The following is a 13,351-nucleotide window of genomic DNA, read 5'->3' as shown; positions in this document are numbered from 1 at the left end:
GAGGGAGTTTACACTGTATAGCAAGGGTGATGCAAAGATCCTGGGAAGACATATCATTGGAAATGTAGTCTTCCAACATCAGATCTTTATTTTAAAAACGTATTTAAAAACTATTGTTTCTAGCATCATGGCTGATTACACCAGGGAAAAGTATTTATTATGTTAGTTCAGGTTTTAACTTCAGATATTTTATAAATAGCCAAGACCTAAGTTATAAAAGAGGCAATTTACAAGGATCTTCTCATTTTACAAATGAGGATTTGTTTTGATTCTCCAGGTTTCTGGCCATTTTGAGGTGGAGAAAGATGAACTCAATTAAACTTTAACTGAATAGTAAATGAGGGGGTGATTCTATTATGTCATCCACAAGATAATGCATAAGCAAGAAGAACCTATAGGGCAATTAGCTTCCTGAGAGACTCTAATATTTCAATAAGTCACAGAAATAAATTCTGGACAATTTAGAGAATAAGAACTCTATTGATTGCAATGTTCTCTTATCCACAGAAAAACATGTGCATGTATGTGTTCTTGCCTTTTTTCTATCCAGTTGTTCTTGAACTTCTTTGCAACTTTCCAGCCCCTCACATTTGCTTCTGGCTGATTTTAAATTATGCTAATTGGAAGAGGGAAAAATGCTAGTAATGGAATAAAACAGAATGCTATTTCTTATAGCATCTGGTGCAATCTGAGCCATTTAAAAGTGCATCTTATGGAATAGGGATCTGCATAAGCAATGCCAGTCTGATTACAAACAACATGGGTCTCATTAGAATATGTCAATCTGATTGCTAGGTAGTGATACACTGCAGATTACTAAGCCATAATTGCCTCTTACACATTATGGGTATAATATATAGTTTCTCTGGGTGCATGTTAAAGTTGCTTTCTAGCATGGCTATCTTTTCCAGCTCCACACAAAGCAATGTCTATGTTCTACTAAGTTGATTTTAACTGGGTCCTTAGGTCCTAATTCTATTTTCTTCTTAGCATTCATGAAGTTTTCTACAGCAGTGTTGTAAACAAAGAATTATATCCAGGGAGTTTGCCAGAAACAAGATATGTCAGGGGTCTATTACCCATTCAACTGGGAGCAGTCAATGGCTCAAGGCACTTCCTCCAAAGGGGAAGGGTAAAATCACTGAGGCTAAAGCCCACAACATAGCTACAAGTCTTAATTAGGTTGTTGATTTAAGTGTGTGGGGTATTTTTTCATTGTCAAAATTCATTTGGTTCTTTATTACGTCTAGAAGAATTCAGAGATTTAGCCCAGATCACGACTGGCTCACAATGGCCATTTCATGACTTAAAACCTCCTCCATGGGTTCCCAAATCAAGGCTCGACATTCACACTTTCCAATAACACAGTCTCTCCAACTTATGCTCCTACCTCACACCAGAACCGGCTCTACCCCAGCCAGAACTATAGCCCCTAAACCACCAATGAGCAAAAGGCAAATCTCTGTACAGCTGAAAATCCAGGTAGGTCCCTGGACTCTGTGTTAGGGGGTGTGGAGGTAGATGCACCATGAGCTGGGAGTCAAGCTACAAGAACTCAGAGTCGTGCAATGTGCGATGCATCTGTGGTCCTCTCCAGTTTTCTCATTCGAATCCCCGGTAAATAGATGTCTAAATTGTGTTTCCAATAATTTTCATTCTATGGAGATGCTGTTGTTGTTGTTTAATTGCTAAGTCATGTCAGACTCCTTGCAACCCCATGGACTGCAGCACGCCAGCCCTCCCTGTCCCTCACCATCTCCCAGAGTTCATCCAAATTCATGTCCAAGTTCATGGCCATTGAATCAGTGATGCTATCCAACCATCTTATCAACAAGAAGATATCAAGAGAGTTTTATTTTCAAATGTGTTTGGAAAAAGCTTAGTTAAACAGGCAAAACTGGTTTATTTCCCATGGGACTTCTTAGAGTCTTTAATGTATTAAGTTAAAATGCTTTATGAATCTCCAAAAGGGATTACTGTTTTCCATTCTTATTTGATCACAGAACCCTTCTGGCCCCAACCTACTGTCTATTTAATAATACTCATCAACATTTTATCAACCTAATGATTTATCTAAATACTTATGTACTCTCTATGGTGTCACATTTGGACAATATGGCTCATTCACATGGTCTAATTGGCTCATGTAAACATCCACTAGAATTTTGTTTAGAACTGATCACACTGAATTCTCACAAGACCCTGACAAAGAAGGGATCACCCTGACAAAAAAGGCTCTCATTTTAAAGATGAGTAAACTGAGTTTCAAGGGGGTTAAGGGATTTGTCCAAGGTCACACAGATAGGGTCCACATAATATCTGTGCACTTTTTTATTCCATCATGCTCAGTCTCTCCTTTGGTTAATTTTTCTCTCATCTTTGGACTCATCTCTTTTTTTCCTATTTAGTTAGTAACTAGCCTCTTTTTCAGAGCCATCATCAAAATGAAGAATGGCATTTGAGAAATGTTGTCCATAGCTTTTATGCTTAGAACATGAAAATGATAATTAAATAAAACCACCACTTCCTCCCCCACTATATATCACAGGTGGTATCTTAGCAATAGTAGATGACACTCTGGTTTTAGTGAAAAGGAAACAATGGAAATTAATTATCATGAAATACAATGTGTATGGTGAACACTGTACTTAAGGGCTTCCCTGGTGGCTCAAATGATAAAGAGTCTGCCTGCGATGTGGACGATGTGGGTTCAATCCCTGGGTTGGGAAGATCCCCTGAAGTAGGAAATGACAACCCATTTTAGTACTCTTCCCTGGAGAATTCCATGGACAGAGAACCCTGGTGTATTATAGTCCATGGGGTCTCAGAGTCGGACATGACCTAATGACTAACACTTTCACTTCTGACTTTGGAAATTAATTCTCACAAAACACAGTATGGAAGGTTAACACTGTTCTTAAGGTATAGTTTGATTCACTGGAGTTTATCAAAAATAATTAACATGACAAATCAGACAAAAGTAAGCCATCTGGCACCAGAATAGGCAAGTGGTGTTTAGGGAAGAATGTACCAACTAATATACCTGCTCACAATGGTGTGTAGCATCATCAAATGGAACATACCCACTGGACAAATTGATTAATTAGATAGGAGGGGGCAACCTGGGTTTATCAAAAGGTATGGTGGTGGAATAGAGGCGGCAAGCAATCTCTGGAGTTCAACTACCTGTCTAAATTCCAACCTTTATTAGTGGGGTGGCCTCAGACTAGTGGTCCAATCAACTTATGCCTTAAGTGTTTTCATCCATAAAATGGGCCTGAGTGCTTCTATCTGTCATAAGCTATTATATATAAATAAACAGAGTTCAGTACATGGCTAGCACATGGTTTAAGTGTTCACAAATGTTTAAAGGACTGAAATCCTCTAAGACTGCACTTTAGCTCTAATTCTTCAGAAGTCTCAGAACAAGCCTTCAGGTCTTGTCCATCTGGGAGACATCAAGGGGATAAGGTGGTTTTGTGCAATAGTTGTATCTTTACTTAGAGGAAAAAAATAACACCTCAAAATTGTTGCTTGGATTAGAGTTTATTCTATGTCCCCCCTTTCTTCCTAGGGAAACTGAGTGGCTAAGGCAATTTAAACCCTAAAAGGCAGGCACTTTTGTGTACAAACAGGAGGTTGTAGGTAGCCAAAGTTGTCTAAGTGGAGATCTGTGATGCAGAAAAGAAAATACAATTCTTAAAGCATGTAGGTTGACAAGGATGAGATGCAAATGTTGTAACAAGTCTGAACATTGCTTGTGCTTGTCTGCATCTCTGGGAAATGGCTACAGGCACATTTATGGGAGATCAAATAATGCCTTTAGATGCATGTGACTTACAGGAAGTTTTCCCTGACCCCCACTAGGTGCATGGGGCTCCTGTACTCGTGATAGAACCTGGCTACCTGCTCAAGGGTTTTAGTTCCTCTTCCTATCACACTGCCCAGCCTCCAAAGAGATTAGGTCCATGTGATAGGGTTCTGGTCAGTGAAGCAGGGAAGCAGAGATACAGGCCCTTTCCAAATCTGACCGTATAGTCTGCAGCGCCAGCTTCCACATTCTCTTCCCCTTATGTGGTGGCCTTGGACATCATGTGTGGCAGCCTCACAGGAGAGGAACAGTTTGGATTCCTGAGTCACTGCTTGGAAAGTTGCCAGGAAGGTCTTCTGAATCTTCTCCAGGCTGTGATGTGAGCTGGAAATCAAACTTAAGTGCGTCCAGCACGAAAAACAGGGGTCAGAAGTTAGCATGCATTACCCTCAAATAATGTAAAATCCCACATCACACTTACACTGAAATTAATCTTGAAATTATTAAGATTACATGTGGCACTCTACTAGCTCATTCTAGAAAACGTAAGGGAAAACACTGATGATGTGATGATTAAGTTTATGTGTCAGACTGACCTGCCACAGGGTGCCCAGATTAAACATCATTTCTGGGTGTGTCTGTGAGGGTGTTTTCAGTTGAGATTAGCCTTTAAATCAGTGGACTCAGTATGTCCTCCCCAGTATGGGTGGGTATCATCTAATATGTCAGGATATAGATGGAGGAATCCCCACCTTCCTCTTTTCCCAGCCTCACTCTTTCAGCCGAGACATTTCATCTCATTTTCTCGTGCCCTTGGACATAAATTTACACCATTGGCTCAACTGGTTCTCAGGCCTTTGAGTTTGGGCTGAATTATACCCTTGGCCTTTCTGTATATCCAGTTTGCAGATTGTGGAACTTTTCAGTCTCCATAACTTCATGAACCATTTTTCTCATAAAATGTCTATTTACCTACATTGCTATATCTCCATATGCGTATGTAGTCGCTCTGTCATGTCCAACTCTTTGCGACCCTTGGTCCATGGGATTTTCCAGGCAAGAATACCAGAGTGGGTTGCCATTTTCCTCCTCTAGGAAATCTTCTCAACCTAGAGACTAAACTCTCATTTCCTGTGTCTCCTGTATTGCTGGCAGATTCTTTACCCACTGAGCCTCAGGGAAGCCCTTGTCTCCATATAGAGGAGACATATCTTCTATTACCAGTTGCTTTTCTATCTTGTTAAACAAGTTGTGGAGGAAATGTCAAGCCTAGTCTCGTTACAATCACAAATACATTCCCAATTGCTCTACATTTCAATACAGCTGATTCTAGAGAGGTGTTTCAGTAAGAAATAAACACAAAGTAGCCAGACGTAGCCCAGATTCTTTTCATTTCAAAGTCCATGTTTTAAAATGTCACTGTTAACACTAAAAGGCACATACACCCCTGCTCTCTGAAGCCAGGTTCACTTAGGATTTTCATTTATTATAATAAGCCTTTGAGTCTGATTTTCAGATAACAGAGGCTTAGTCAATGGTAGCTTGTTGAATGAAATAATATCATGAGGAGAACATTCACTCTTAAAACTGTGGCCTTTCATATTCTTATGTTCCACCCCAATTTGATGAAATTTATGAACTTTCTCCTCATCATAACACACATATAATCATTAAATCTGCACCACGTTTTAGGAAAACTTTTGGAAACTTGGAGCTCCAGTGGTGTAACCTCAAGGGTCTATGTGAATGTTGCTCAGTTGTGTCTGACTCTGCGACCTCATGGACTGTATAGTCCACGGAATTCTCTAGGCCAGAATACTAGAGTGGGTAGACCTAGACTTTGCCTTCTCCAGAGGATCTTCGCAACCCAGGGATCAAACCCAGGTGTCCTGCATTGCAGACGGATTCTTTACCAGCTGAGCCACAAGGGAAGTCCAAGAATACTGGAGTGGGTAGCCTATGCCTTCTCCAGGAGATCTTCCCAACTCAGGAATTGAACTGGGGTCTACTGCACTGCAGGTGGATTCTTTACCAACAGAGCTATCAGAGAAGCACCAAGGGTCTATGGATTCTGGATTAAAGCCTTGTGGGAAGGATGCATAGCTGGTCACTTGGATCAGTAGCAATGGTATTAGAGAGGGTGTAGAACTGGGAATTTTAAAGACAATTTATATCACTAGCACCACCTCATCAAAGCTACTGTTTGTTGAGTTCTAGCTAGATGCTAGACACTGTGCTAACATTTTAATATATTTAGTCTTTATAAAAGCTCTTGGCATTGTAATTGCCATTCCAAAAAAAAAAAAAAAAAAAGGCCACAGGGAAATTAGGACACATGCCCTAATATGATGAGTACAAGGTGCAGCCTGAAGTCCAACCAAAGTTTGGTCTTAATTAAATGGGATACAGGATCTTACGGAACCTAAGTTAGATTTCTAATAAGTTGTTCTCAAGGGCAAGGGCCATTTAGATGTCAAAATGCGTTTTATTTTCTAAATAAGCATGCTTAGAATTGAAGATTTTGTGTTCTAACCAAATGACAACCAGTAAGTAAGTAATTTAGAAACATCATGCATGCAGTAAAAACTGTTGAAAAGAGACAACTAGATTCCAGGTTTGTATACAGCAACTACTTTATTATTTTCAAATGCAAACTTTTTGCATTTAGTTTGCTATTTTACAATTTACAAACTAGGTATAAAAGACCATAAATAAATGACATAAGTTATGTGTACCTAAAGTTCATGAAGGGAAGAAAAATACCTTGACAAATTAAAACAAAATAGAAAATCTCTATGTCTAACTCAAGAGATTGTTCAACTTTTGGAACATGTATGAACCAAGCATTGTTCTGTTAATTTCTTCTTCAGTATGAACTAAATTATAATATGCCTTATACATTCTAATTTTAACCACAGTCCTTGCATATTCCAACATACTTGGAGTGATACAAAAAAAATAAATGCACTCTTCAGTGTGTATCAATGCTTGATGTTGTTTGGAGAATGTTTAAGAAGTGAAAATATTGCTTCTAGAACTTTCCTTTACTTGTCAGAATTTAAGTGTCTTCAGACAAATATTGAGGCTATAAGTGTGTATGGATTAATACACATATCCTTCACAGATTGAATACAAGAGGTCTCAAAAACACACACACCAGCAATGTAGCGAGCATAACCCTTCTTTAAAATAACTTTGTAAAACACACCAAAGCATTTCATTCCTAAGATTGTTAAAAATAATTTGGGGCCAGCAAACACATGGTGAAGCTATTTAATTTGGTGCAGGGGAACAGCTTAATGCTGCCTAATGATTTAGCATCTGAGCATGACTTAGCATCTGCGTTCACTAGGGCAGCATTCATTCTTGGGACCAGATATAGCCCCTGAAGTTGGTCTCCTGCCCTGACCTCTGGGGAAAGAAAACCCGCTCAGAGATTCAACCTCATTTCTTTATACATATTTTTTTCAGGCATCAATGCATAGGCACATCCCTTTAAAAATATATTAAAGTCCCCCAAAAGGGGTGAATTAACTTTGTCACTCTGGCATAGTTATGAGAATACAATGCCATACACCCTGTCAGAATGCAATAAATATTTATTGATGATTTTCTCTACTTATTCAACAACATAGGGTTTAGAATTTTTTCCCCATTTTTCCCTGATTTGATGTTATAGCTTATACAAATGGCCACAGTTTCTGCAACCATAGCTTAGAATAAGCAAGGCAGCCACTCCGATTATGAAAAATGGCAGTATGTTGGCTGGAGTTTGGTATATGTATCAGACCAAAACTGAATCTTCACACACTGGACCTCAGATTCCAGGAGGCTGATGCACCTTTGAGGGCCAGAGAAGTTAGCTGCATATTCACAACGGCAGAACTTTCCGTGTACACTGGGAACCTGAAGTTGCTTGAGGCCATTTCACCCCAACTATGCTAACCTCAAGAGTCACTGGCATGTATTTTTCTGTGACACTGGGAGACAAAATATTAATCCAGGACACATCATCTCGAAGCCGACACACACATCTACGTTCATCTCCAAAAGTATATGAATTGCATATATTTGTTCGCATTCAACAAGTCCATTTATGCAGGAAAACAAAGGCTACTTGTATTCCACTTGGGGGTACCAGACAAATTCCATCCCCTTCTCTCCCTCCACCAAGCAACTGGTGATTCAGATGAGGAGTTCAATCAGAATTTGTGATTTCGATGCTGGGTTGTCACCTGCATGGATTTAAATTTTAAAATCACTCCACCGCTAAGGTGAAAATGCCTCTGTCCAAAGCTGTAGGATGACGTATTAAGGTTAGGGTGGCTGCTACAAAATACACGTATAGATACAGGACATTTACTTCTTCCTGGCTGTCGTTCTAAGGGGACGGGCATGGTCTGCAGGCCCATTGTCTCATGTGGCTCTCAGAACAGGTGGCAAACCAGACCCCTCCATGGGTAGCATTCCACAACATTCACAGGCAGTTCTAAGCATGAGGTTATATACTCATACACACACACACACGCGTACACACAGGCACACCTATGTACACACATCAAAAGAGATAGTCAGCTCATAGTTAGTCTAGGAAAAAAATATATTTATATCACTGTGATGGCACACCCTGGGTATAACGTTACTTCAGCAATGCATATCATAGGCAGCTCACGGGAACTGACTTTGTTCTGCGTGGTGGCACCTGATCTGGTGTCCATGGTAAAACCTGTAGCCTTCAGTCATTTGCTGCCACACCAATGCAGCAGGGACGTACAGGAATGAGATATGGAAATACATATAAATAAAACCAAAGGAGTTCAGGAACACGGGCTCTGCAGAGTTGGTGCTGCCAGACAGGACATTCCTCAGTGCAATGGGAGAACAGATGCTGAAGCTTGAATGTTTGCTGTTTCTTTCACCGGGAAAGAGGATTTGAAAGTCAGAAACATATTCTTTTCATCAATGAGTATCGTTTCATCAGTGTCTTTGCTCCAGAACTGTCATAGTAGAAGCAGAAGAAACACGTTCGGGAGGAATTGAGGAGGGTGTGTTTTGTTTGCTCCTGTGGGCTTCAACAGGAAGGGCTGTGAGGCCAAGATAGCAGAATCTACTCCCTGTAGAGAAAAGAACAAGACTTCAGACAAAACAGCAACTGATCTTGCCAGCCAGTTGTCAACCCATGTAGGTACAGAGATGACTAGGTAAGGAGTTCAGGAGAAAGATCATAAATTCTTACTTTTCTCTTCTGACAAATGATAACTAAAATAACAACAAAAAAAGTTTATTAACATCTTAATCATTACAACTCTGAGTAAGATACTATTCATTTTCCTACTATGTGGATGTGGACATGGAACCACAGAGAAGCTAAACAACTTGCTTGTGCTCATACATTCAGAAATAGTGGAGCTGGAATTAGAACCTACCCAGTCTAAGCCTACAGCCAGGCTTTACCTACTATGGGAACAGTTTTTCTTTGCAATAAAAATTCTGACCTGTTATGGTTCATTTGTGCAAGAAGGACTTAAGAGTTAGTGAAAGAGTGCACATTGTATTATTCTAAAAAGTCCCAGTCTTTCCCAAGAGGAAACTGGTGTATTCTGGGACACATCTGGAAATATCCCAATCCATCAATATTCAACAATATGATTGAAAAAAAAAATACCAACCATGAAATAAAAAGCATTAGGTATTTTTCGCAAAGAGAAAGTGACTTCTAATGAAATATCTGATTAGTAAAGAATCCATGCAATCTGCACATAACAGGTAGAGAGAGGAGACCCAGGGCCATGGGTACAGTGAGGGGGGTCTTGAGACTGAAGCCCACCAAGAGCTAATAAGCCACAGCTGCCCTATCAACCTAGATTCCAATGAGGCTGGCAAAATGCAATGGAACCACTGTCCTCTCGGTCATCAAAGAATTGACTCAAACCAAAAGAAACAATTCCTCTTCTTTTCTTTTGATAACTTTCCAACAAGACTGCTAATTGGACTATAAAGACAGTGGTCATGTTAAGCTGTTGCTGGCCTCAAGTGTACAGCAAAATTAAGACCAAAATGCATCTCATGACACATAATTTCCCTTGTTTTATCAAACCCATTTATCTGCTTGTTTTGTATATGTGCATGTTTATTGTAGGAGGGAGATACATAAAACTGAGTTTCTTGGTGGTAAATGACCATTATTTAAACTTGCAGAAAATACTTTATTTGGAGAAAGAATAATAAAATTTTCAGATAGATATTACTTCTTAAAATTATAAATGTGGGTAAGGGCATAACTGCCAAGCCACTTAGCAACATCATTCATTTTTGACAATTATGAAAAAAAATGAAAGAAAAAGGATCAGATTTATTTTTTGTACTGTTTTTTCTCTGGAAGCCAGTAACTCTGTCAGACAGATATGTATTTGTTTACATGAAGGACAAAGTGGATTCAAATTTGACATTAAAGACTCTAATGGAGAATTACAAACTCCATAGGGATATGCACACATTTTGAAGGTGGTTTTCTTTTGCTCCTGGAAACCCCACCCTTCGAGGAGAGAGTTGTCTCAAAAACACATTTATCTCCTTTGCGTCTGCCAACTTCCTTCTGCACTAAATACCCAGATATAAATATATTTGTAATATTAAGTAGGCTATCTGGAAACTCAGTGTGTATATGAAAAGGACAGGATTTGGAAATGAGAAGTGTGGGAATGTGGAGACTTATATCTAGCTGATGTCAGAATGAGAGGGAGAAAAATAAACCTTTTCTTCTTTGAATTCAAGCAACCTCTTTATGGTGGAGAATTGCTTGAACAGAGACCAGACAAAGCATGTGGTCTGTGTGGGATCAGAAGTGAAAGATGTGACTTTCATGGTGACTAAATAAACAAAGCATTGTTCCTTTGAGTCATTCATGAAGACATCAAAGTGTCTTTACCAACCAGTTCTTTTCATTGCAATGGGGTCTTGCCCATTTCACTCTTTCCAATTATAAAATAACGATTTCCTACATTTCAAGGCTGAATAATACAGGAGTGATCTTCCACCTTTTGCATAGATACGCACTTACCCCACACCCTCATAAACCCACTGAAAGTGAACAAGCTTCACCTGGATGGTTCCCGACCACTGAGCTTCATTTCACCCTGCCGTGGCCTGTTGCAACAAAACATTTGGCTTCACAAGTGAAAGACAGGTGAATAACACTTGGGACACGTTGGAGGAAGAATACACTTTTCTTCTATGATGTTCAGTGTGTTCTGCATCTGAGCATGACATATATACAACAACACCATGTGTTGGGAAAGGTGTTTCTATTGAAGTGTTATTATCTCTAATTTACAGGTGGAGGAACGGAGTTATAAAGAAACACACGGTGAACTTCCCAGTGTCAACATCGCGGTTGGCTTTGGAATCTAAGCTGTCTGGATGCCAGAATCTGGCTCCACACCCTGAGAAATAATACAAACTCCTATTGTCCTCAGTCTCTCTTCCAATGTAGGTAGCTTCCTGGAAGCAGTGGAGTTCCACTTTTACTGTTACTGGATATTATTTTAGCCATTTTGGGGCCTTTCCATTGGCCTGGACTCAATTCAGACAATGAGTCAAAATTAAGATTCAGAGGGCAACCTTTGAATGAATTTCATATTCTACTTTTCTCTCAATTCCCATCTGAACATTGCCAACATACCTGCTGAGATGTAACAAATCCACTCCAACACAGTATGTAACATTAACGTGTTAGGATATTTTAGAATTGGCATACTCTGTTTTTTTTTTTTCTAATATTCTGCTTTGAAAGAGACTCACAGATTAAGAAAACAAACTTAGGGTTGGTTGCCAGCAGGGAAGGGATAGTTAGGAGTTTGGGACAGTCATGTACACACTGCTATATCTAAAATGGATAACCAACAAGGTCTTACTGTATAGCACATGGAACTCTACTCAATGTTATGTGGCAGCCCGGATGGGAGGGGGTTTTGGGGGAGAATGGATACATGTATATGTCTGGCTGAGTCCCTTCACTGTCCACCTGAAACTATCACGATATCGTTAGTTATACCCCAATACAAAAGAAAAAGTTCAAAAAATATAAAAATATTCTGTTTTGACTATGTTTAGAAAAATAGCTCAAGTCTTAAGCTGTTGATTGTAAGAAAGCAAAACTTTATTCAATGTATGCAAGGTAACATTCTCTTTTTACTCATAGGATAACACTATAATGCCACCTTATTTGAATCGGACTATGGAAATTGAAAACAAAATACCCCACAGCTTTACAGAAGGAAAGAAATATATAATTTCTTTTTTAAAAAGCAAGTGATCTCCCTCACATTTGTCAACTCTTAACATGAATATCCAGAACTCCTAAACTTCAGCAGAAGTGGTGATAAAACAAAAATTCTTGGAATAGTTTAAAAAACAAATTTCACATTCCTTCTGAACAGAAAAGCTTTTACAACTAATGTTGCAAAAAGGTTTTTACTAAACTGTCATGATTTGACAGCATCAAATTTAACATTTCTTGCTCTATAAGAAATAGCTTTCAGGATAAAACCAAGGGGAGGAAAAGGTCATTAAAATCAACCAAGCTCTTGTTTAAAAGTGATAAAAGGGAAGAGTTTAGAAAGTTAAAATCTGTCCAGTCAAAAGTTAGGCTATTTGCTTCTAGGAATGAACATAATCATTTAAATTCACATGTTTTAAGAAGAAAATTCTGGAATTAAAGCAGAAGTACCTAAGGCTACCGGGCTTGATGGGTGAAAAGTCTGATTTTTTAGTTGGTCACTTTCTAATAATGAGTCAGTCAAGGTGACTTCCAAGTCTCACTGTTGCCATCTAGATAGGTCTCTCCCAGCTGATCTCGTTTGGTATCGGGGGCACTAGAGCAGGACAGGAACACGGCTGGGCATGTATTGGAGAAAACCACACTCCAAAAGGAAACATGCACCCCAATGTTCATAGCAGCACTGGTCACATAGCTAAGGTGTAGAAGCAACCTAAAGGTCCATTGACGAGGAATGGATAAACATATACAATGAAATACTATTTGGCCATAAAAAGAATGAAATAATGCCATTTGCAGCAACATAGATGGACGTAGAGATTATCATACTAAGTAAGTTAGAGAAAGAAAAATACCATATGATATCACTTATATGTGGGATCTATAACACATATCATATGATATTGCTTATATATAGAATCTAAAATTAATGATGCAAATGAACTTATTTACAAAACAGAAACAGACTCATAGACTTTGTAAACAAGCTAATGGTTACCAAAGGGAAAATGTGAGGAAAGGATAAATTAGGAATTTGGTATTAACATAAACATAGTACTATCCAGGTGGCTTAGTGGTAAAGAATCCGCCTGCCAATGCAGGAGACACAGGAGACTCAGGTTTGATCTCTGGGTCAGGAAGATCCCCTGGATGAGGAAATGGCAACCCACTCCAGTATTCTTGCCTGGAAAATTTCAGGGACAGAGGAGCCTGGCAGATCGTAGTCCATAAGGTCGCTTAGAGTTGGACACGACTGAGTAACT

At 39.2% G+C, this 13,351-nt stretch overlaps 1 protein-coding gene across 2 annotated transcripts in view; it reads right to left on the bottom strand.

The window, feature by feature from the left end:
- Nucleotides 1-6,427: 6,427 nt before the first annotated feature.
- EPHA4 (EPH receptor A4) overlaps nucleotides 6,428-13,351 on the bottom strand; it is a 161,887-nt gene continuing 154,963 nt past the window's right edge. For both annotated transcript variants that reach the window (XM_070385995.1, XM_005888450.3), the window contains exon 18: nucleotides 6,428-8,925. The gene's annotated coding sequence lies outside the window, so the exon portion shown is untranslated. The remainder of the gene's footprint in view (nucleotides 8,926-13,351) is intronic.

The sequence above is a fragment of the Bos mutus genome, chromosome 2 (assembly GCF_027580195.1).
Source record: "Bos mutus isolate GX-2022 chromosome 2, NWIPB_WYAK_1.1, whole genome shotgun sequence".
Classification (NCBI taxonomy): domain Eukaryota; kingdom Metazoa; phylum Chordata; class Mammalia; order Artiodactyla; family Bovidae; genus Bos; species Bos mutus.
Note: the sequence above shows the minus strand (reverse complement) of the source record. Positions and strands in the feature narration are given on the sequence as shown.